The 25,997-nt window shown below is 37.1% G+C and overlaps 1 protein-coding gene across 3 annotated transcripts in view; it reads right to left on the bottom strand.

Moving 5' to 3' along the window:
- Positions 1 to 25,997, bottom strand: part of COL8A1 (collagen type VIII alpha 1 chain) — a 497,220-nt gene that overhangs the window by 383,584 nt on the left and 87,639 nt on the right. For all 3 annotated transcript variants that reach the window (XM_010966407.3, XM_010966408.3, XM_074361898.1), the window contains exon 2: positions 21,808 to 21,927. The gene's annotated coding sequence lies outside the window, so the exon portion shown is untranslated. The remainder of the gene's footprint in view (positions 1 to 21,807; positions 21,928 to 25,997) is intronic.

Below are 25,997 nucleotides of genomic sequence, written 5' to 3'. Positions count from 1 at the left end.
TGTCAGTTCTGAGTTGTGGGATAAAACCCAGAGGGAAAAGATGGACCATGGCTTATTTTAGGCTTGTAGGAGGCACCATCTCTTTGAAGTTGTCAGGGAGCTACACTGACTGCTGAGCTAGTACACACACAAAAATGGGAGGAGTTAGAAAAGTTAATGCTTTGCACAAATGGGCAATGTGATAGCATAAGAGAGTCTCCCTCCCCACGAGGACATCATCTTTAACTATCAGTAACACTGGCTTCTGAAAGTCAAGTCCAGTTATTATGGTGAATATTAATTTTAGTACACCATACTCACAATTTATTACCTTCTCTCTCAAGGAAAGCACTGGGGGAAAATAAAGTGTTGTTGATGGATTGTACAATGAACCAGAAATGTAAGTTTTAGTTTCCATTTCCTGGTTAATTCTAGTGATAATTTGCTTCTCAGTCTTGAATGCATGGATTGGTTGAGCTGTTAGAGTTTCAGTTCTTCCTTTCCATATGTGCTGCAGTGACTGGGGGCCATGAACTAGAGGGGTCTTCAAGGAAGAGAGAGCCTGCGGGCTGGGGAGTCCAGGCCACTTGGATTTGGATCCTGGCTCTGCCACTTACCAGCTGTGTAACCTTAGGAACCTCCATTTCTTAGCCTGGAAAATGGGAATAATGATTCTTACTGGAATCATATTTGATAATAAATGTTTGATAGTGACTTGGCAAATAGCAGAAATTCCAGAGAGGGTAGCTATTATGGTAAGCATTATACAGCTTTGCATTCTTGATATTACTTTCATTCCAGGATCCAAGAGGCTATTAATGTATCTTTTACCAACCAATTCTTGTACCTTAGGCACATCCATAAACAAAATCATCCTTAAAAGAAGTACTCTGCCCTGGGTTTGTTGAGCTAGCATCTGATATTTATACATGCTTGTATTGAATGATATTTGGAACACTTTCCTGTAATAAAAATGTAATTTTGATGTTTCTTCTCTTAGAAGGGAAATCTGTTGTGTTGGATTGAGGATGTTGTGTTTATTGAAGAGACATAAAGTCAGATGTCAATCAATTAAAGAAAAACTGTAACTGGCCAATGAGACCATATGGAGAAATATACAAAAGAAATAGGAGGAAACTATGAAATGTTAACATTCTTAGACTGGAAGCCAAGAACATGGATATGACCAAAAGGAGTTAAAGGACCAACTGAACATTACTCTGGGCATTTCACCAGGAGGAACCCCTGCCTTATGCTAATGATATTATGATAAGAAAAACCACATGCCAGTGAAGTAGCAGTAACTAGAAGTAGCACCATGAGTGCTCCAAGCTCCACCGGGAAGGATGGCCTAGTAAGGAGGCTGGGAAGGGTTTATACAACAAAGGTTAAGACCATGAAGGAAGAAATCACAGCTCCAAAAAGGATTTACACTGGTGTGTATGCTCTGGAATATCTTGAGTATCACAGTCTGGCTGCAATTTCCTCTGGCTTCATTGCCATGGAAATGAACAACCACACGCTTGCGAATGCCCACTGCACTACCTGTTCCACTAGACAATCTTTGCTAAATGGGTGGGACCTTGGAAACTGCACTTCCTTCCCTCAGTGTTTGTGGGTGTCAGTTTGAGCTATTGTAGCTGACTGCAGCTAAGATTGATGCCCCTGCTCCTTACATTATTAGAAGAGTGAAGCCTTCTCAGAGGAGAGAGGAAGATAGTGAGTTAGCTGATTCCGTGATAGCCAAGACCATGTTGCTGTGAACCATATTTTCACATTACATTATGTTGCCTATGCTTGGTGGCAAATGTGGCACATATTATAGTCTGTTATTCCTGGTTGTACTTTGTTAACTATTATTAACAATAACTGTTCTCTTAATAACCATAAAGAAAACATATGGGTAACTACTTTATTAATTCCTTCAAAATGCAACTATTTCATGTGCTGAAAGAAACCATATTTGTGCTTAAATTATGGGATGCTTTGGCATGACAGCTAACATTTGTGGAGAACGTACTATTTGCCAGGCAGTACTGAAAACATTTTATATTGATTAATTCACTTAACTACCTTGTGTTGATTAACTTATTTAATTAGCAGAAAATTCCCCCTGAGATGGAAGGTGTTACCATAATCATTCCCATTTACCTATGAGGAAACTGGGGCACAAAGAATTTAAATGCAATGGAAAGAGTCCCACAGTCAGTAAGTAGCTGGATCAGGATCTGAACTTGGGGAGGCTGCCTCAAGGGTCTAGGCACTGAACTACTACATACATCACCTCTCTGAATAGGAATGTTGAATACAGAATAGACTCACACATACATAGAGCTTTCATATCAATGCCCACCCACAATAAATGAATTTGGGATTTTTAGGCAAATGTTATTCTACTTCTTATATTCATTGAGCTGTCAGATTAAAACTCAGGGTTGTTGAAGAATATAGCAAAACTTTATTTAAAAATTTCTGAACACCTTATATGTAAGGAACTCTAATAAGAACTGAAAATAAAAGAAAAATAAGACATAGTCCCTAATCTTTTGTGAACCTTAAAGATAAGAGAATAAGTAATTTTCAATACACAAAATTCCTCTTTAAAAAGTCTCATTAGATGTAGAGAGAATTTGGGGCTCTTATGGTTTCTTTGGTCTCAGGTGAGTGATGGCCAGGGGAGGCTGTTTCCACCAGAAACGGAAAGTCCCAGGTCAGCCAAAGAGACAACCACTTTTTCAGCTCGAACCTCTAACTACTAGGGGCAAATGCATGGTTACTTGGTGAAGCAGGGCAGCGTGGCGGGCGAGCAATGGCTGAGCTGGCTGGTCTCTGGGTGCTAGACATCCCAAGGAGCAGTAAAATGTTTTGCCAGTGCACAGACTCCACTGACACACTGACTGTGCTCAAATCCCAACTCTGAATCTTATTACCTACGTGACTTGGGCAAAGCTTGTTTTTTTCCCAAAATCTTTTTATGCCTCACTTTCTTCCTCTATAAAATAAGAATAATAATAAAAGCTACCTCATAGGGCTTTTGTGCAGATTAAATAAGTAAATATAGATGAAGTGCTTAGAATAATGTCTAGCACAGAGTAAGTAAGAGGCAAGCATTAGCTGTTTTCACTGGTGTTATCATTACTGACAGAGGCAGGAGTGGGCATTATTCATGCAGGAGAAGCACAATCTACCTCACTTGAAACAAATGTAAACCTGAGGAGCCCACCCTCCTCCCCCTTCCTTCTCCCAGAGTACATTTCTCTGTCTCATGCTTGTTTCATCTTCTAAGGAAGTTTATGACAATGAAATATGTGCTTATACTCTCTTCTCTTAATTAAAGTTATTTCCATCTTAGATAATAATCCATTGTTAATGATGTCTCCTCTCAAATATTTAATAGACTCTGTTTCTTCATTGGCTTTGGACCATGGAAACTGGAGTGGGAAATCAGATGACTGTACTTGCAATTCAAAGAGCCAATTGCATAATCCTCAGTGATCCTGAGAGGCAGATGCCTTGCCTTATGTGAAACTATGACACTGGAACCTCTAGTTCCAAATATTCTGCTGAGATGACTTTCACTGCTACTTGGAAGCTATGAATAAAAAGTATCCAATATGAGGTTAATTCTCACTTAGCCATTACAGTTAAGGGGACAATAAGGCCAAGTACTACCTAGATCAGGCCAAGAAGGGCCTCTGCTCTGACCTTCCTGAAGCTGTGCCTCCTCCAACTGCCATGGGGGTGAGGAGCCAAAGGATGGTATTGTCAGAGCCCACATTCTTCTAGACCATGGTCTGGGTACATGGGACCCTAGAATTCTCTACCCAGATGATCATGAGCTGTTTCTAGTGGCTACACAGGCTTTTTCTCAGGGTTCTGCCTCTTGAGATAGACTGTCCCCCTGGGGTGTGAATCTCTGGGTCCAACGTGGGGCCAGGGAGCAGCTGTTTGTTAGGGGTTGTGGGTGGAGTTGTCTGTGCAGATGGGGTGTTCACATGCACGACCATGAAACCTCTTGTGGTCCATGGCCGAGTGGAGGTGGGAACAAATGAGCCAAGGGTAGGCTGATCTCCCTGTGCCTCTGCCTTCTTGTGCAGCACTTCAAGGAGTCTGAGAAGTCCAGATCTGAATGTGGCCTTTCAGGTTGTTTCTCCAATGTTAGCGATGCACTCAATTCACATAGATACACGTAAAAAATTCCCTGCTAAAATGTCCATGATTTTCTTTGTCAACACAGAAGTGCCTGAGAGACAGAGTAGACAGTTCAAAAGCAAGAGCCAAAGGAACTAACAAAATACCAGTGATGACTACTCATTACAATTTTTATTCTTTTTTTTAATCTTACAAATGATATTTCTGGAAAGGGAAATCTGATCATTATTAATAAATCAAAACCAATGATGGGACAGTTTCATTGGAAGAAAAAGTAGAAGAAAGCAGAGGGAGAAATCCCCAGATGTTGGTTGTACCAAACATGGTATTTATCTGCTCTCTGTCAGCCAAAGCTTGATGTCTGAAAATCATTGCTGGAATATCTGGAATTCTTAATAAAAATTCCAGGAAAATTCAGGGATTCTGCTCAGCATATGTGAAGTGAAGAGGAAAGAAATATTTCATCTTCCATGAAAGTCACAAGTATGAAGAACAAGGCGTTAGCAAGCTAGTGGCTAGGATTGTAGCGTGAGTCTGTTTTCTAATTTTCATGTTCCTTATGCTTTCTCTAAATGTCTGAAGCCAAAGCTTACTGAAGAGAGGAGAGTCCTCCTTCCTTGTCCCCTCTGAGTTCCTGGGGGGAAGCTGCCTGTGCCTACTTAGCGTGCCGGTGTTTCTGGCGTGCACACAGCTGCCAACTACTCCTGACCTGGTAGATCTGTCTTCAGTGCAGGCTGCTGATTTATTCCTGTTCCACATGTGAGGAGGTGAGGACTAGCAAAAGTTAGGGTAGGAGATGCTTAGTCTTAAAAATCAGATTCTTTCCATCTGGATTTCAGTCCTGAGGACCGACTGGGGACTCCTTTGATAAGTCAACCCCAGCCTCTTCATTTACAATCATTGTGGCTTCTGGCAAATCACTGAATATCAATGAGCCTCAATTTCTTGGGTGTATTATGAGAATAATAATAAACTACTTCAGAGGGTTGTTGTGAAAATTGCCAGCACAGTGCCTGGCTTACAATAGATACTTCCTAAAATGTTTTTGAGCTTCTTCCAAATGATGTAGTATTTTAAAATTGGTCTACATTTCTTCTATCAGACATATACTGTATCTTTTTGTATTTAAAATAAAATTGTTAGGTAAATAAATTTAAAATTATTATTTAAATAAATTAAAATTATTATTTAAATAAATTTCTACCTGTACCCCTCCTTGAGTTTGTTTGATCACTGTGTCTATATACATGTCGGAGGTATAGTTCCTGAGATTAAGTCTAGGAGGAAGGCCAAAATGAAACTAGAGGATGTTGTTTGATTATTTTCTGCCTGTCTTCCAAGGAACTCCTGATTTAAAAATGCATCTGGCTCCCATTTCCTGCAGAATTTTGCTTATTTGAAATGTTCAAGAAATCAATTGATCTGACTTCAAACAGACTAGGTTTTGCTGGCCATGTCAAAGCCCAAACCCCTGTTTGTGTCATTCCCAAGTCTGGATTTCACAAGCAGCCAGTTCCTTTCATACCTTAGTAAAGGACTTCTTTTTGGCCGCTTACTCTCTGTGCTGAGCCAAGTGTCAGGCTGGGAACTGAGGCAATAAATCTCTGTGATTCTTCATATTTGGAATTTCTCCTGTTGCTTCTGATAAGGAAATGACAGAGTCTCTCAGCTCTGTGCATGAACCTCAGAGAAATTTATAATCCAAATCATGTTTTGTTCATAAAATGGAAACAAAACGTGCTAAACCTGGCTTTGAGTTAACCCAGATGGTTTTGAAGACCTGGGTAGTGAACATAGAAATTGTTTTTCTTCTTGACCAATTTGAAAAATTTGAAAAACTTTTGCATTTGAAAAATTTAAAAATGAAAACAAATTCCTCTCTATTTTTAAAAAATATTCTGATTAAATCTTTCTCAATGGGGGTGGTGAGGGGGCAACAAAATTCTTCCTAGATGGAGGTCTTTGCAAATGGCCTTCCTATAGTAAGAATAAAGCTCACTATTGGTTGTATGTTCTCCTCCCCTCCTTCCCACATCTACTTTGATACTTCCAAGTTTTGTACTAAGCCTCAATGACTGGCGGAAATGAATGTGGTTGGGGATCAGCAATTTCTCAAAAATGGAAAGATTTTCTCATTATCTATCCACATTCTTTGAGATGGCTAATGAAGCCAACCCGTGTGGCTAACTCCCTGCATGATCATAGTGAAAAGATATCCTCAAAATAAAACAAGGAAAGCTTTTTAAAATTTTTTTTTAAGTTTCTAGTTGATTTTGAGTACGTTCTATCCAAAACATTACTGACGATGTTCACTGTCTGGCATTTTAGTGGACACGGTAAAAATTACTTGGAATAAAAGACTTCATTCAGTGGCCATCCCTCGGCACCAGCTCTTGTTTGCCTGAGACCCACAACCATAAATGAAGAGGAGGAGGTCAATTTGACTGTGCACAGTTGGTATCCTGCAGGGGACTGGCTAGCATGACGTCAACAAGCGAGTGGCCCTTTTCAAAGAACCCATGTTTTGAGCCATACTGTATGAGAAACACATTTAAAATGAGTTTCTTTCTCTCTCCTGAGTCTATCGTTAGTTCCAGATTTTGATTTTGTTGGCATGGAGTAAAATGGTCAATATTTCTAACACATTTGTCGTTTGGAGTGAATTGGTCTGTCCATTTCCTTTCTTTCTTTTTTTTTTTTTTCTTTTTTTTTTCCTTTCTTTTTCTTCTTTTTACTGTTGAAGTAATTGGCTTGAGTTTCATTAATTTAACTAGCTCTTTTGGTGTCATGTAGATACAGCTTTTTGAACTAGTAAAGCAGTCATTGTGTGGCTAATAAAAACATTGGTTAATCTAAAAATCACATACATTTAATCTTGGAATGTGTTTTTTACTTATGTTTGAATGTGGGTGTGTCTGATGTCCTAAGAATCCCTTTCAAACAAAATATTGACACTGTAGAGTGAAAAATCAACTCAGACATTCCATTTTAACCCTAACTTAGTGTTCCCTTTTTCTCATGTCCAATCTATGACTTGGGACAAGGTAGACCAGGAAATCATTTTGAGGGTTAGAAGTCTTTCTTTCACTTTTCACACTTATAATAAATTTTGGAAGCTCTGAGAGAACTAAGAAATCATATAGCAAACATAACTCCTTGACTTTGCATTTACTATGCATTTTTAACATACATTCATTTAATAAATATTTCCTTGGTGTCTCCTGTGAGTTAGGCATTAAAGATACAGTGACAAATAAGATCTGCAAGATTTCTATTCTCATGGAGCTTATATTTTAGTAAAGGGAGTCAGAGTCAGACAAAAAACCCAAATCAGATAATTTTAGATAGAGGCAATTGCTATAAAGAAAAGGAAAATGATCTTGTGATGGGATGGGAGTAAGATTGATGCTACTTCAGATAAGAAGTATGGGAGGTTTCTTCCTAAGGAGGTGGCCATTGAATGTAATAAAGGAACCAACATGGTGACACTTTAGACAGTGTGTGTGCAGAAGCACCCAGCAAGTATCAAGGGTAGTAACAGTCCTTTATTGTGAGGATTAAATGAGTTAATATGTGCACAGTGCTTAGAACAGTGCCTGGAATCCATAAATGTTAACTGATTTTCATTCATTATATATTTGTGGAGTATCTACCAGGTCCCAGTCTCCGTGCTAGGTGCAGAGATTTAGAGATGGAGAGAGTCCTGACTTTAGGGCACTCACTGCAGGCTCCAGGGCACTGATTCTCCATGGGTGGTGTACAGACCATCTGCATCTTACTCATTGGCTTTCCTTGTTCTCAATCTCCTCCCCGACGGAGTCTGACCAGATAGACTTGGGAAGGAGACCAGAAATCTGCATTTTCTATAAGCTTGTTCCAGTTGATTGTCAGACCTAGTGAAGTTTGAGAATCATGATCCTACTGGAGAGATTGTGACAAACCCGTGGTTCTCTTCAATACGTTACATGTTTTAGCATCAAATATAATCAATTGCCCCAATGTAAGGAGTACTTCCTAGTGCTCAAGAGTAGCACTGCCCAGTTTATGGAGCCATAAATATCATGGAATTATGTTTCACAATTAACATCCTGTAATCCTTAGGCCTAATTTTTTTGTTGATCATGCACTGGCTGGGGATGTGTGTTTTGGATTAACCTGCTTTTGGCTATGGTTTGTAAGGTTTGCCTGACACTCTTAAGTGTCATATAAAACCTGCCAAAGAGAAAAAAAGCCTTTTACCTTTTAGGAAGAATGTGCCAACCAATGTTTGCCAAAAGCTCTTGTATCCTGGAAGAAATTCTACTTGTAAGTAGATTAGCCTAACTGAAATTCCTTCCTTGGGCTCCTCCCCATACCTATTTTTAAAGTGTAATGTCACCAAAAAGGGAGAGGGGAAAGATTTATTTTCTGTCTCCTTGGCTTTCTACTAGAATGCATCCTATTCATTTTCTCACTTTAGAATGAATTATGAGCATTTCTAGAAGGTCTTAGATTCAAGGATCTCAAAGAACGTTGGAAATGAGAACAGATTCACGCTGATCCACTTGAGGCTGAGTAATAACAGCCTCCAAAATCCAGACTGGATTCCAGGCAAGCCTTTGCTGTAGAAGTGGAGGCTTCTGTTTTCTCATTAAATACTTTCCTAAAAGGAGATTTCCTTTTTTTGTGTCTTATTTTTCTCTCTTTACTAGTTCCAATCCATAGCTACTCAATAGCTATGGCCAGATAGAAGAGTGGCAATGGAAAAAAGACTGCCCTTGAGAGTGAGGTCGAATTGGTAAGGGTGCATGAATTGATGTAAATTTAAGGCAAATGGGAATCATAGGCTCGGATCTTAGAATCTTAGAATTGAGTGGATGGGCAAAAGAAATCGACTTTTGCGGTTGCCAGCCTGTCAATTATTCAATTTTTTTGTTTAACTGTCCAGATTGGTGATGTCCCCTCAACAAAGACTATGAAGATTGGATGAAATATGTGGAAACTACGTAAAAACTGATGAAACTCAAGGTAAAGATCTGTTACTGTTCAGTCAATGTCAACCAATATCAACCAGCTATGTAGGGCAGTGAGAACCCAACTGCGAGAAAAACAGGAAAAGAGTGCAATAGACAAAAGCTGCTCCCCAGGGAGGAGAATTTCTCTTGTAATTTTTATTAGATTTTACCTACAATATGGCACTTTATAGAAAAACAATTAGAAAGAGAAGATTCCTTTCTACTTTCTATTTTTTTTCCTTCAACTTAGCAATTTATTCCAGCTTTTCTTTCTTCATTCATTTAACAAAGATTTGCTGAGTGCTAGCTGTGTGCCAGGTATGGTTCTAATGACAGGGGACAATAAAGAACATGGAAAGACCTTCCTCTAATCTTTATAGAGTTTACATGCCATTAGGATTTCATGTCTTCTTCATCTATAAAAATATCATTGCTTATTACTATCCATTAGACAAACCAAAATGTTGAAAAGGAGCCATTCTCTGTTAAAGTGAGGACCTGACAAAAGAACCACATTGCCCTGGAATTTGGGGTCCCCTCAGTTTCCTCTACATACAAATGATTCCTGTATCCATTTTTAAACTACTGTTTACTTAGTTCTGGCTCTATCGGATTTATAGTAATTTTGGCTAAGTCTTTGCACCCCCAAAGTGTCTTCGTGTTCTTAGCAATCATATATGGGCGCTGTGACGGCACCGTCCCCACAGCTTTCAGGCCAAGCTCAGTACAACACAGCTGCATGGAAGTTCAAGACTCTGGTTCCCACAAAAAAGCCACTGACTCACAAACCAAGCACATTTCTTCTCTGTTCCCACTGTAACATTTCTTTCCCAAAAGCATAAATCTCAGGCTGATATTTAACATTCCTTTGAAGTGAGCCATAGACTTTTACCTTGTATTTCTTGAAAGAGTGGAGAGCTAAGCTTCCATTATGCAGATTTATAAACATGTCCTCAACAGAAGGCAAGATTTTGTAATTCTCTAGTCATGGGTCTTTGAAACTTTTTTACAAAAGATCATTTAGAAATATCACACGGGATCAGGCTGACTGGTTCAGAACTCTGTCTCAGAGTGGGATTCCACACAGTGGCAGAATATCATTGTTGCTAAACACGGCTCAACCTTAAAAAAGGTGATGACATATCCTAAAGACTCTTGAGTTAAGAATTCCTTTCGCTTTAAAAAATTAATTCTGAAAGCAAATTAACTAATTGGAGGATTATAAGTTTTGGGAAACTAATTCTACCCCAGGCTTCACAATTTTGAAAAATGATATTACTATTTATCCAGGGGCTCAGGCTCAAAATTAGGAGGCGTTCTTTTTTTTTTTTTTTAACCCCTACATCAAAAATTCTGAGAGTTTATGTAGTCCTTTTAAAATTTAATATTTATTTTGATGAATGCATATTATTTTAAATTTAATTTTTGAGGAAGGTTATGGTTACATGACATTGCATAGGTCACAAAAAATAATGTTGAAAACTAATCTTAGTTCCCTAAAATATAGTTTCTCAAAGTTAATGCAGTCTCACTTGGGCAGCAACAATACTTTTTTTCTTTCCCTTTCTCCTTCCCTCCCTCCTTCTCTCCCTACCCCCTCTCTTTCTTTTCTTTTCTTTTTTCTTTTTCCTTTCCTTTCCTTCTCTTCCCTTTCTTCCTTTCTTTCTTTCTTTTTCTTTCTTTTCTTCCTTTCTTTCTTCCTTCCTTCCTTCCTTCCTTTCTTTCTTCCTTTCTTCCTTTCTTTCTTTCATGGTAAGAACAGATAACCTAAGACCTGCCCTCTCAAGTTTTTAAAGGCATAGTACAGAATTGCTAACGTTAAGCACAGCGTCCTTCAGCAGAGCTCTAGGACTTACTCATCTTGCATAACTGACACTTTATACCTATTGAACAGCAGCTCCCCGTTTCCCCCTCCCCCAACCCCTTTCAACCACCATTCTGTTTCTGCTTCTATGAGCTTGACTATTTCAGACACTGAGGAAACATTTTTAATATCTTTTTCCCCACACATCCAATCTACCAGCAAGTTTCAGGATCTCTCCATAGAAAGTTATCCTGGGTCACTGTTACTTAGGCACCATCATGGTTTGTCTAGACCACTTCATAGCCCCTGAACAGGAGTCCCTGCCTGCACTCTTGTTCCAGTCAAACCTCCCCAGAGAAACCAGAGTGATAATTTAAAGATGTCACTCCCTTGTTCAAAACCATCCAGGGCCTGCCTACCCCAGTTTATGTAAATTCTGAGCTCTCGCCATAGGAGTAAAGAATTAATCTTTTACTTCTACTGTATATGTACAAGGAACTTCTTTCTAACTCAAGTATCAGATGGCAGTCATCTTATGTCAGGATTTTATTAAAATAAACTATAATTGTGGAGTAACCATAGGCCTAAAAATTAGGATATGTGGACCCTCGACCATTTACTTTTTTTCCAAGCTGTGTAAAATTTCTGTGCTTCGATTTCTTTCCTTTCTCAAATGAGGTTGACAATAAGACTTCTCTAGACTAATTCTGGGTTTACTGTGATGATCAAAAATATGCAAATACTTGGAATGACATCAAGACATCTGTTGAAGTGAGATACTGATGTTTTGCTCTACCATATTTTAGTTATTACCCTTTATTCCTCTAGCTCCGTCTACATGTTTATTTTCCTTCATTATCATGACTCTTTATATCAGCAGATTTTATCATGTTATACAGACACAAGTACAAAGAAACCACTGGTACTTTCGTTTGATAGCCATCCTATAGTGTTTCATTTATTGAGGTTAGAAATGGTTTGGTAACTGAGAAGTCTTAGATAAGGAGTTAAAGGATTAGCAACAGCTAGGTTTTTCAGTCCAAGGAAATCTCCAATAAAAGAAGTCTGAAGTGAGGAGGGGTTGGATCTCAATCCACTAGCAAAGATTTGACTTCTTTGCGGGAGTTGCTTGGTTAGGACTCTTGGAAGGCAGGGATATACAAGGGTGCAGAGTTCAAGTGCGCAGGCCAAGTGCAGCACCAGGAAGAGAAGTGAAACACAGATCTCCTGGGTTGAGCCCTTTACTTCTCTGCACACACCATGAGCGTTATTATTACTGCTAGCACTTCTGCATAATAGATCAGGGGATCAAATCTGCTGTTCTGGCTCCTTTCCCAGGTACAGGACAATTTGAGAAAAGCTAATATTGGCTTACTGTCCATAATTTCCCTATTTGCTCTTGTGATCACATTCACTGGATAACTTCAGCAGTTACTAAAAAATTTAATCTGGTTTTAAAGAACTTCAAACTATAAAAACTACATTTTTATCTTTTCTACTTTATAGGTGAAGAAAGTAGAGCTCAGAGAGGTTAAGCAACCTGTTCAAAGTTGCATGGCAAACTGGAAGTTGATTCCAGGTTGGTGTTCTTTTTGTTGTATTATGGTGTCTTTGTGTAGGTAGAAACACTTCTTTAGTTATTACACATGAGCTGATTTCATTTGGAAGAATCAGAAAGAAATCATTACTTCAGTATGTACTTTATAACATTTTTCAGATTCCTGTCTGGGAACTGATAACTGTTCACAATAGTTCCCCTTATCTGTGGGGAATACTTTTCAAAACCCCCAGCACATGCCTGAAACCTCAGATAGTACCAAACCCTATATAAACCATGTTTTTTCCTATACATACATACCTATGATAAAGTTTAATTTATAAATTAGTCATAGTAGGGGATTAACAATAATAATAATACAATAGAACAATTATAACAATACACTGTAATAAAAATTATGTGTATGTGGTCTCTCATGCTCTCAAAATATCTTATTGTACAAAGTTAATGACTTTTCCATCTTAATTAAGCACTTGGCAGTAATTTTTGCAGTTTGAGGTGTGCTGGCAAAACTAGCATGGATTTCTTTTTCCTTTTTCACAATTTCACGGATCTTAGCCACCTTAACGTATGATTTATTTATTTTTTCTTGTTAAGTGGAGAACTTTCCCTTTTTCACTAAAAGGAAGCACTCAGTGGCTTCTCTTTGGTATATCTGAATTACCAGCATTGCTTCTCTGGGGCTTTGAGGTCATTGTTAAGTAAAATAAGGGTGACCTGAACACAAACAAGCACTGAGATGCCGTGATAGTCAAGCTGATAACGAAAAGGGTTACTAAGTGACTAACAGATGAGACAAAGGGATGATTAATTTCCCAGGTGGGTCAGAGTGAGAGTACAGGATTTCATCACGCTACTCAGAACAGCACACAACTTAAAACCAATGAATTGTTTATTTCTGGAATTTTCCATCTGATGCTTTTGGATGACGTTGACTGTGAGTTACAAAAACTACGGAAAGCAAAACCATGGAAAAGGTGGGACTACTGCACAGGTAACAATTGTTTCCCTAACTATGTATTTCAACTGCTGATATGAGAGAGGCTGGCTAGAGTGCTCTCTCTCCAGAAGCTGTCTAGGTTCAATCCCGGCTCTACCACTTTACTGGCTGGACAAACTCAGGCAAGTTTTTAAACTTCTTTGACCATCTGTAGTTATATTACCTGTCTATAAAATGGGGATAATAATTGTATCTATCTCATTGGGTTGCTGTGAATAACAGAACATAGATACAGTATTAGGAGAGTGCCTAGCAAATAGTAAGTGATAGATGCCTGTTTATTTCTACAGTACCTAGGTACAGGTGTGGATAAGACCGGAGTAAATTAAAGTTTGTTCTCAGAAGTTCTCATCTTGAACAGTTTTGTAAAAAAAAAAAAAAAAGAAAAAGAAAAAGAAAAAAGAAAAAAAAAATGTAGTTTCCAAACAAAAGCATTTCATCCTGTAGTCTCTAGATGCAGTAATTCAAAGGTGTCACTAGATGGCAACTATGATCCATTGTGACTCCAGAAGCAGCAGGTTTTAACTGATGGGCTAAATCCTGGAATTTGTTTTCTGTGCCCTGTGACATTGTGAACTCAGTCTGTCCCTTCCCCACAGAACTGTTACAGTCATCAAAGTCTGCCTTCTGTGGCCACTCTTGGGACTCACCCATAGCGCCCGGTCTTCCTGATGGCAGCTTCACTGAAGCCTGGGCTTACCTACCTTCATCTCATTGTGATTTGCACATCAGGAGTGCTCTGCCAGGTGGCAACAGGACAGTGTCAGAATATCCTATGTTAAGAAGATTAATCACTTTGGTTCTCAAAGTGTGGTACCCCAGCCTCAGTATCACCTGGGAACTTGTTAAAATGCAAATTCTTGGGTCCCATCTCAGACCTGCTGACCAGGAATGAGGAGAATTTTAACAAGCCCTCCTGATGATTCTAAAATTTGAGAACCACTGAGATGAACCAATGTTTAGCATCATATAAATAGTGGCATTGGGTGGGTCCACAGAGAATATTTTGCCCAACTCACTCATTTTGCTAAGAAAGAGAGAGTCCAGAGAGTTCAATGACTCACTGATTTAGTCTTCTGGCAGAGCCAGGTCCTAAGGTTGCCAAGTGGTATCCCCCAACTTTTTCCACTCTATTCATCACCCTTTTTCCCCTTCAAAATTGAGGCCATTTGTACACAGTCTACCCTGATAACTACTCAGGAAGGAAAAAAAAAAGTCAATTATTTATTTATTTCAACAGATATTTCTATAGGGATACAAAAATATGTGTGTGATGCCTTGAATGTGATGCATTTTCAGTTCAGTGTGTACATGAGTGTGTGTGTGTGTGTATGTGTGTGTGTGTAAGAGGTGAGGGAGAAATCAAGTAAAAAAAAGTTATGTCTCAATCACTAGAAGAGGCACATTGTGGGGCATCCTGGGAAATGGGTGACTGCAACTAAGTCAAGTACAGGAATGAGGGAAGACAGGTAAGAAGGAGAAGCTTCAGAGCTGAACCCTGGCTGATGGGTAGGAGTTCACCCGAAGAAGAAGAAGCGAAAGAACATTTGGAAAGAGGGATCTGTGTGTGCATGGGCATGGGGCTGTGAAACAGGGAGGGGACTCTCAAGAGTTTGGTTTGATTGAGGGGGAGGGGGTATGTGGAGGAGTTATCATGTTTTACATAACAATATTACTGCTACTGCTAATATCTGACACTTATCAAATGTTAACTATGTGCCAAGCACTGTACTAAGCATTTTACAATTACTAATAATGGATTTAATCTTTAAACAGCTTTGTGAGAGTCTACTCTTATTCCTACTTTACAGATGACAATAGACATGCATGCACTGTTCTATTTTTCTTAAAATCAAGTGTTACTATTTCCATTTCTGACACAGATATTGAACTTAGAAAAAGAACTTTAATATTTACTTGTGCCAGGACAATCTTCGTATTGTGCAGTATGCATTTTGAGGGGATGAAGAATATATTTTTAATACATATAATTTTATTACAAGCATATTTTTTCATAAATGAATAAAATCAGGAGGAATTTGACAGCCTTTCTTTTTAACTCAAGGAATGAATGTCTCATTATTCTTTGGTCTATCAGCAACTGTGGAAGTAGCCAATTTCTCATGATAATAAACGATTTGTGCCTGAAAAGTGGCAAAGAAAGCTCCTTTCAAATGTTTGACTCACAAAGAAAGGGAGCTTAGTAATAAATAAGTGATCTGGTCTGAAATCATTGGCTTTGTTATGCTTCTGGCTTTCACTTTACAGGCATTCACTGTGAATGTGCTTTTCATGTATCACACGAATTTTAGTCAGTATCAGTATATTTTCTCCCTTGTACAGGAGTACCCACAACCAAACTAAAAATTCAAGTTCTGGTAGGATTTAAAATACCTAGCTCTTCCTAGGTAAGCTTCCAGAGATTCCTGGATTCTTTGGGATATTTTTCGGTGATTTCACATTTTCCTGAGAAAATGATTTTTCTGTTCCTCAGTTTTCTCATCTGCAAAATGTTGGTATTGGATGAGCTAATATAGAAGGCTTCTTTTAGCTCTAACAGTCTGTGGATTTATGATTTAATGATGAACTGGCACAAGGAATTCATTTCTGAGTTTTCTTTGTAGTAAAATTTTAGTGTTGTTGTCATAAAAGGAGTTAGCAGACCTAATATTTTGCCACGAATGTTTAAAAGGGATGCCTAAAACAGCTCTATACTTCACTTTTTAGGATCACCAAGACCCTGTCTGGCCCAAAGATATGATTCTATAATATATTCTCACATGACATTTTACGTATCTCAAAGTCTAAGACTAAGGCCAGTTTTAAGCAGACACCATTAGAAATGATTGACAGCCAGTTTGTTTTAAGGTGAAGAGGCACACTTTCCAGGATGCTCTGTTTTTCTGATTGCTGCAATAACAATTTTAGGCTTTAAGAGCTCATATTACAGCCTTGATCTTTATACTCATGTTCACAGCTGAGGGTAAACTGCTTTCAAGAGAATCTAGAAAACCTAATTTAGCTTTTACCTTCATTGTCTAGAGAAATTGAATAGTTCACAGGTTGCTTTATCGTGAGTCAAAGGAAGGGCAATAATGCCTGGAAAGAAGAACCTATAAAATATATTATTTTCAAATTTTGTGATTGAGAAAAAAGTTTACATTTTACTCCCCCTTCCAGATAATTTTTGCCTTTCTTATTTGCAACCAATTTTGGGATTGATTACAATAACTTTTCTATTTAGTTATTATTAAAGCAATACACACAATACATGTTTATTCTGGAATTATTACAAAAAAGTATAAATAAGGACATAGAAATATCTAAAATTCTGCTACCCATAGTTGGCTACTGTTAATGTTTTTCCTATTACTTCATTCCGGGTAAGCATAAACATTAAGATATTGAAAACAAGTTATATATTATATTTTGACATCTTTAAAAAATTAGTATGCAATTAGCTTATATACACAATTCTTAATGTCAGCCTTCAAAGGTAACATATTATTATTATTGTATAAAAAGTTATAAAACTCTTTAGTTTTTACTATTTTATGATTTTGATTTAGGTCCCCATTTTATTTATTTGTTTTCATCCCTTCTTTTTCCAGAAAATATTTAAGGTAACTTCAGCCTACTTTTATCCAAGTGGGTATAAACAAATCTCTAAAATTCATACTACATAGTTTTTTTCTTTTTTTGCATGAGACCTTTGCTTTATAAACAATAGGTAAGTTTTAACTCACTGGGGAACACGGCTATAAAGATTTCTATCATAACATAAAGAAACCTTTAGAAAGACAAGAGTAACTCCTCTTTCACATAATTTTGTTCATAAGTATGTATTTTTCAAAAACATGTCCACAAATCCACCACTTTGTGTATACTTTGAGGGCAGACTTCTGATCTTTCTGTCCAGTATTCCCTCATATCCTCATACTATCTTGATAGCTTGCATTGTGACTTCAAATAGGATTGTAGTGAGAGGCAGTAATGGTTAAGAACTTTGATTCTGCTTTGTGTTGCTCATTTTCAAATCCCTAAATGAGATAATCTTGGTAACTCTTAGTATAGTGCTTGAGACTACATAATAAATGCCAAATGGATGTTAGTTTTCAATAATTTGGGCTATTTTTTTTTAACTATAGGTACTTTTTCTCCTAAATAAGAACCCATTTTTCCTGAGGACTTTCATTTAGGTTTTTCAAAACAGAAATAAGCTACTTCTTTAGGGGTTATACATAATATATCTTAAAGAGTTGGTAGGGGGGATAAAATATACTATATTTTATAAAAAATTTACATATACTTATTATTTTACATTGGCTATATCACCTAATAGTCCAATGTCTCATTCACTCAAAATGTTTAATAGGAACGTATTTAAAAATAAAGTGTGCTATAGGGTCATAAATATAATTTATAGTTCTTTCCATAGTACTTTCACTCTAAGCTTTTCAAGCATTCAGCAAGTATAAAATGAGCCCTTTTAATAAATGAGCAATTTAAGGCATCAGCTAACAAAATCTGACTTTTTCCCTGCAAGTGGAAGATGGGTGAGAATGATTGAATTATTGCTGCTAATCTCTACTGCTCTATTTGACAGAGCCTTTGGAAATTGGTCTCAGCCACATCAAGACAGGTGTATAAACAAGTCCAGTACTGTGAAATATGTACAGTGGGCTCTGAACCAGAGAATCCTCTAGTCCAGCTCGGTCAAATAGAAACAATGTGAACCACGTACACAACTTCACATTTTCTAGTACTCACACTAAAAAAAGTTAAAAGGAACAGGTGACATTAATTTTAAAAATATACTTTATTTGACTCAAAATAACCCAAATATTATCATTTTGATATGGAATTAATGTAGAAAGTATTAATGAGAAAATTTACATTCTTGGTTTCATTCAAGGTCTTAGAAATCCTGTGTGTATTTTACACCCACAGTACATCTCAGTTGGGACTAGCCACATTTCAAGGGCTCCATCACCTCATGTGGCTCCTGGAGACCATGTTAGACAGCCCAGCTTTGGCGGCACCACAGCAAGCATGGTATAGAGGAAAGGAGACAAAGACCAGCTTGGAATCATCTTTTCTGTCTGTTCCTGGCCCTGACATTTGATATTGAGAAGACTGTGAACTCACGTTAGTGTCTCTGGGTCTCAAATTCTCACTCTCTATAATAGGGGTTGTTAATAACAGCCATACTCCTCTTAGGAGGCTGAGAGGAAGATTAAATAATATATTGTATGTGAAAGTACTGTGCAAGATCATAAAGCACCATACATATGTAATGCATTATTATCCCTTTTATTGTAGATTTACTCTCATGACTTGCCCAAGGCCACATTCCCAGTTGGTAGGAAAATCAAGGATAGAATCTGGGGATTCTGACTTCTAGCCATCTGCTTCAACTAAAGGCTGTTCATACCAAGCTAGCTTGGAGGAAAAAAACAAAAAAACCAACCTGAAACGTTTTCATTTTAAAAAATGAGGAAGGAAGAGAGTCGAAGAGAGCAGCAGTAAGAAGTAAATTCCATATTAAACCATATTAAATGGTTAGGGTCTTCTTGGCTACTGTCATAAGGTCTGCAGTAAAATTATACATACAGGATATTTATATACTTATATATCAGCATTACAAGCATCAAGGACTGGACTTTACCGTTGTCATCTAATGCAAAATCCCGCGTTCTTCAATATCTCAAACAACTTCAAAATTGAACTGTGGTTTCCTCACTCTATTTATCTCCAAAATATAATACAACCACAAGAAAGCCCTTCCGTACTGGGCTTGATTAATAAAACAGATATGGATCAATTCAGCAGGTTTTCCATGAGTAGTTTTGGTTACAGATGTAGCTCATTAATCCCCATGGGTGAGACACTACCTCTCTAGTGTGAATCCAAGAGACACATTAATCTCTGAAAAGAACATTGAAATAATTCAGTTCTATTCACCATATTATTTAGTGCTTACCCAGTGTAAAACACATTACGTATTTTAGTGAGCAAAAGGAGTTTGTTTCTCTGATAATTGTCACTTAGAAATATGCTATCCAACTTGAGGAAAATACAGAATATCCCAAACTGTCTGTGATACATGATTCTGGAATCTATATTTACAGAAGGTATAAAGCTGATAGGAAAGAAATTCCAGATTATTCGAAAAATAATTTAAAAAGTTATATTCTTTACTCTTGGAAGGCTCATAGAAGATAAGTTATTATGATCTATTTCCCTAACTGTAAGCCTATCATAGTTTACATATTTAAACTTTTTGAGTCATTTTCTACATTTGTTTCAAATGAATTTCTTCCTAGAACTGAAAAATCACATAAAATATTTAGAGTGTTATACTATGTGAAATTAAGCATAAGCCAAGTTCATTTTCACTGAGAAGATACTCATTCAAGAAGTTCTTTATTCCTTTTTCAGTCGAAATTCCTTCTTAAAGGTGACTTTCAAAAAAAAGTGACTTTCAGCTGGTTATTTTTACTAGAAAATGATCATAATATAAGCTTCAGTCCTGCCTGAATTGATGACCATGTTGAATAAATGTAATTTTTATTCTCACTTGCTGAATCATTGCTCTTGACCACTGAATGAAATCGTTTATTGAATAACCTTTACATTTTATTGCTTTTGCACCCTAGTTTAAAAATAAAGCTTAATTTTTTTAAAGTTTAATAAAATATTATTTTTGATATTTCCACCATAACTTTACAAGCAATTCCTCTCCTCTGCCCCATAATAACCACCTTCTGCATTTTTATGATTTAGTTTAACATTATTACTGTAATTTTTTTACTGGCTGAGCCCAATGCCCTTGGCAGCAAGATTTTGTTACAAGAAATCCAGAAGCAGCTGAGCTCCAGTTAGTTGCAACAATTATAAAGTTTATCTGGATTGAGTTCAGAACCTTAACCTGACATTACGAATAGAACCCACGTCATGCCTCCTTCTTCAGCTTCTCCAAAATGTGTGATTGGCTTGATTTCTAGAAACTATTGCTTAAATGAGCATGTATTTTTTATTCAATAGTTTTGTATTCTAAATATTTTATTTGTTTAACATCTGGCCTTGATGGAATGCAGCCAAAATAATTAGTGATACCCACAGCAAAAATCTGATACCTTAGGAAAATCATTACTGTATCTGTGCTTTTCCAGAAACTCTGAATGGATTCATTCTAGGCAGGATGTGGTCATGTGGTATTAGCTGTAGGGCTAGATGATGTGTTTTTCTTTTTGTTCAAGTGCACCTCCAGCAAGAACACAAAAATCTGGGGAATCTTAACTATTCATTCTTTAAATTACTAAATAAAATTAAATAGACTATAAAAGCCATTGTACTATTAAATATTAGGAAACATTGAGTTGTATGTCCAAAAGTCACACTTAAGACCAAGCAATGGTAATAAGCATAAGATGGCTGTGGATACTATGAGATAATGTCTACTTGTCAGAAATGGATGGTATTTTTTTCCCATCAAAGTTCAAAAGTTAATGATGTACTTTATATTTTAATTGTTTCTACTGGGAGATCTATTAAGGAATAAGAGATTCTGGCATGCTGCTACTATTTTTCACTGGTGATACAGACTATATTGCATGTGAATAAAACCATATTTGTTAGATCATGCTCTGTTTCATACATCCTAGATTGTCTTTAGAATTTAGTACATGTCACTTTACTCATCTGAAAGGAATCATTTCTTCATTACAATTCATAACTTAAAACTATAAAATATCAGCCAGAAAAAAAAATTGGCCAATTAAGAGAAATTTGATAATGGTAGAAAAGCACATATAGACATGACTGGGAGATGATAAGATTATTTTAATTTTCCCATTTGCACTGGAATTATTTATGTTACAAATCTCCAGATCTTTTATTACTTAAAACCCTCTGCTGAATCATGAAAAGAAGCTTAAGTTAGCAATTTTCCTCTGCAAAATCTAGCCGCTAGCATCTGGTGAACACTTGGATACCTAGTCAGGTCCAATGGAAATGATTATTTTAAGACTCTATTCAACATGCCTGGGCTTAAAAATCAGTTAGAATCACACTCTGCACATGTATTTTACTCTCGGGGATTTAAAAACCTGGCATTAGTAACGATGGTCTCCAGGCTTTTGCAGCGGTGGAGATGAGGTTGGGAGACAGGACGGACCCGCAGCCTGCCCGGATACCCTCGTGTGCTCCCGGACAGCGACAGCGACAGCGACTTCCACCCCCGCCCCCACCGCTGCGCCGGGGGATGACCGGCCGCCAGGCCGCCGCCGCGCCGCGCTCCATCGCTCCTCGCACTTACATTTAGACTTGGCCCGCCTGCCGACTCGAGGACCAGTGTCCTTGCTTGTGCCTTCCGGTGGCACGCCTGGGGCCGGTTTCTGTCTCTTCACCAGACGCTGCTCCCTTTCCAGAACAGCTTCTGAGGTAGAAAGAAGAGAATACTTTTACTCAATTGGAAAGACGGCAAGAAGCTGAATTACTATCAAAGTGTATTGTTTTGGAATCACAGGAGAAAATTACATAATAGTAATGCATACATACACACTTTAATAAAAAATGCTATTATTTACTAAAATGTAAGTGCACTTTTAGTAGATATTAGCGATCTTTGTTTGCTAATTAGGAGAGAATAATTTGTTCTGTTTTTATGTATACAAGTATGCACCTCTTTATTTTTATACACATAGTATATATTATGTCCAAATAAACTTTTTATTGTATATATTTATTGCTTTCCATGGTTAGATTATGTGCTAGTTTCCCATTAATTTAATTTCCATTAATAGAGATTTCAGATAATTTAGAAAGGATTTGGACATTTGCTATAGAGGAAGTAAATTTATGAAAAAGTTAATACCTCAGGGAGAAAAGCTACGTTTCTTTAAGAAAACTGAACTCTTCCAACAACATATTTCCATCCAATTTGCATACAACAGTATTCCAGTTAGAAATTATTCTCTATTATTTATCAAATCAGATCTTGTAGAGCTTTAACTTGGCAACACTTTTAGGTTTTCGTTTGCGCTTTTGGCGCAATTTAATTAGTTAAATACATTTTATTAATCACCTGTAATTTACACTTTTTACAAATCACATGGGACATCGTCCCACTTAAACTAATTTTCAGATATCTAACCCTGTGTTTTGCATAATAGATACTCTCTAATTTTGGTTTGGTATATTTCAGAGAGACTTGTTTAGGAAATATTTGTATTTGTTGTTCAAAACAGATTTAAACAGGGAAACTTTAGACATTTAGAAAAATAAAAAAATTTGAAAGCCAGGATTGGTTGAATAGGAAACCAGTGCAGAATTGGGTCTCTAACTGGTAACTTCTGCAATGTGATGTAGGTGATATATTCTAGAGCAGTGCTATTCAGTAAGACTTTCTGTGGTAAAGGAAGTGTTTCCTGTTTGCTCTGTTCAGTGTGGTCACCACTAGCCACATATGGCTGTGGAGCACTTGAAATGTGACTGGTCCAACTGAGGAGCTGAATTTTTAGTTTTCTTTAACTTTAATTTGGATTTAAATATTCACTTGTGGGTAATGCCTACTGTATTGAAGAGCATATTTTTAGGGTTTATCTGTTTTCTGTGTTCAACAAGAAATGAAGAAGTACTTGGCTGGTCCTAGCTGCTGAAATGTTCACAAGTGTCCCCAGAGCACAAGGCCCAGGCTCTGACATGTGGACTTGGGCCTGGAGGGTGGATCCAGTTGAACTTTGGCTCGACTTGTGGATATTCAGATGTAAAGTTTGGGTTAACCATAGGTGATTTGAGACCCTCTGTCTCTGGAAAGCCGTAGGATCCCAAATGATCTCTCAATAAATTTCAACGATGGTAAACGCACTCAAGGGGCCACCTTTTCCAGTCCACGGCTTGTGTGGTGTGACCAACAGGTATCAGAGACAGATATGGTGGCGATACTCCATGAACACAGTGGCCTCCATGAAGAAGAAAGTCTCCAGATCAGACTAGATCACAGGAACAGGCTGGTGAATACTTTTGTGCCTCTCCTCAAATCATTCTTTTATAAGTATTCATTGACAACTATGTGTGAGGCACAGTGCTTAGTGTTGGAGATAAAATGTTGAAAAAAAATTAGTTACGGCTCCTGCCGCCATGGTGATTAACTGCATTAGGGAATAGGATTTTTTACGATGTGTTCTTCCAAAATTCACTTTTTTTCTGGACATGGTGAAAATAAAATAGGAGAAAGATACACAGGATAAGTAGAAACACTGAAGATCATGCTATGTGTGTGTTATACATTTATTCATTTGCTTCTCCCTATATAGCTTTCACAGTTCCATTCTCAGATGACAACACTAGTTTTCGAAATGTTATTGGAAGCAGAGAAAACAACTTGAAGACCTCAGTGTAACTTTTTAGAACATGAGATGACCATCAGCATTTAGCATTTATTGAGTTTTTATAATGTATGCTTATAAGGAGTTCTTTCTTCTCTATTAGCCAGAAGAACATCCTTTAAAATAATTACTAATTAAATGGGAGGATACCTTTTTTGCTTTGCCATTCAGAACATCTGAAGAAAGAGTGCTAAAATCAGATTTATGAAATTAATCAAATTATTCAATATTTGAGCATCATTGCAGCAACTGATGGGTACCACTCGTTCGCTACACAGGCCAAATGTAGCTTATTGTATTTCAGTTCTCTTTGGAAGAGTGAACCAGAACTGTGGCAAAGTTCTAAGCTAGAACTAGTCACACTTCTTTTTTTTTTTCCACCTCCACACAGCAACTGCATAGTTAAATGTATGGTCAACCTGAATTTTTAGATGAATTTTCCAGTGTATCACTGATGGAAATTTAAGGATGAAAGGATTAAGAGTTATATTAAATGAATGCAGCCCCAACACATAGTACTTAAAGTGCCTAAAGACCATAAAGTCATTTCTCCAAATATAGTAACTGATAATTGCCTTGATTCTGTAGACACACACTTTGAAAATAATTTTAAAAAATTAATTACAAAGCAATGGAAGAAATCACAAAGAAGAAAAAGGAGATAAGTTAATGCACTTAATAACTAGTTGCTTATTAAAAATGTTATTGACAAAATTAAAAAGTGAAGTGGAATTTGTTTATTCCTTAAAATGTTTTATACCTTCTGAAAGTTTGAAAACATGGCCACAAATTCTTTGACCCTCCTCTGTGTTCCCTCCTTTTGAGTCTGGAAGGGCTTGTGACAGCTTTGACCCAAAGAGCACAGTGGAGGTGACACTATGTAACTTCTGAGGCTGGGTCATAAAAGGCCATGAAGCTGCTGCCTTGTTTCTGGAATACTGTCATTTAGAGTCCAGAGCCTCCAGTTCAGAATCTGACCAGCCTGAGGCCACCGTGCAAGAGCAGCCACGTTTATATGCTCCAGTTGGCAATACCAGCAGAGTTTGGCCTTCCTTCTGTCCCTTCCAGGGCACTAAACATGTGAGTAAGGCCATCTGAGACTCTTCAGGTCAGCCAATCTACAAGGTGAATAAGCCATGAGAGATAAAAATCTCCTGGCTGAGACCGGTAAAACTGAGATAAAATAAAATGTATGCTATTTTAAGCCACTGCATTTTGATGTGGCTTATTATGCAGCATCAGATAACTGAAGCATGCCCTCTGTATTTGTGATATTTCTACAATAAAAATTTAAAAACTGAATGTAAAGGACACACTGGGAAGTTATTTGCCAAAAGTGACAAAATCTTAATATCCTTCCTATAGAAAGAGCTCTTGCAAATCACCAAGAAAGAAATACTAACAGCATATTTAAAAATGAGCAATCAAATGAACATAAAATTCACAAAAGAAAAATAAAAAGGCTAAAAAAGATGTAAAAAACTGTTCAACCTCTTTAGTAAGTAATGGAAATGTGAATTAAACAATGGAATTAAAATTCTGGTTATCAAATTGGCAAAGGTGAAAATATAATATTAAATGCCAGTTTGGGTAAAGTGGGAGTATAAACTGCACAACCTTTCCAGAAAACAAATTAATATTACATGTCCAGAGTTTAAAAAATACCCTATTCTCTGACACTGCTAGGAGTCTAAGAATTCAGTTAATAATCAGAAATGAGATAAAATTGTATATAAAATGTTTATCACAGTTCTAGTTATAGGAGCAAAAATACAGAAATGAGCTAATGTCGATCAATACAGTTAAATAAATTATGTATTTTATATTATAGAATATCAGTTTATTCTTTAGAATTAAAATTTAAAGCTATGTTATTTGTTAATTCTGACCTGGGAACACCATAGTAGAATTGAAAAAACTGATTACATAGACCAGGCTTTGTTTATTTACTTATTTTTATTTGTTTGTGGGGATTTTTTGGTTTCTCTGGCGGGGGCAAGTAATTAAGTTTATTTATTTATTTTAATGGAGGTACTGGGGATTGAACCCAGGACCTTATGCATGCTAAGCATGTGCTCTACCACTGAGCTATATCCTCCCCCTAGACCAGGCTTTGAAT

The sequence above is a fragment of the Camelus bactrianus genome, chromosome 1 (genome assembly GCF_048773025.1).
Source record: "Camelus bactrianus isolate YW-2024 breed Bactrian camel chromosome 1, ASM4877302v1, whole genome shotgun sequence".
Classification (NCBI taxonomy): Eukaryota; Metazoa; Chordata; class Mammalia; order Artiodactyla; family Camelidae; genus Camelus; species Camelus bactrianus.
Note: the sequence above shows the minus strand (reverse complement) of the source record. Positions and strands in the feature narration are given on the sequence as shown.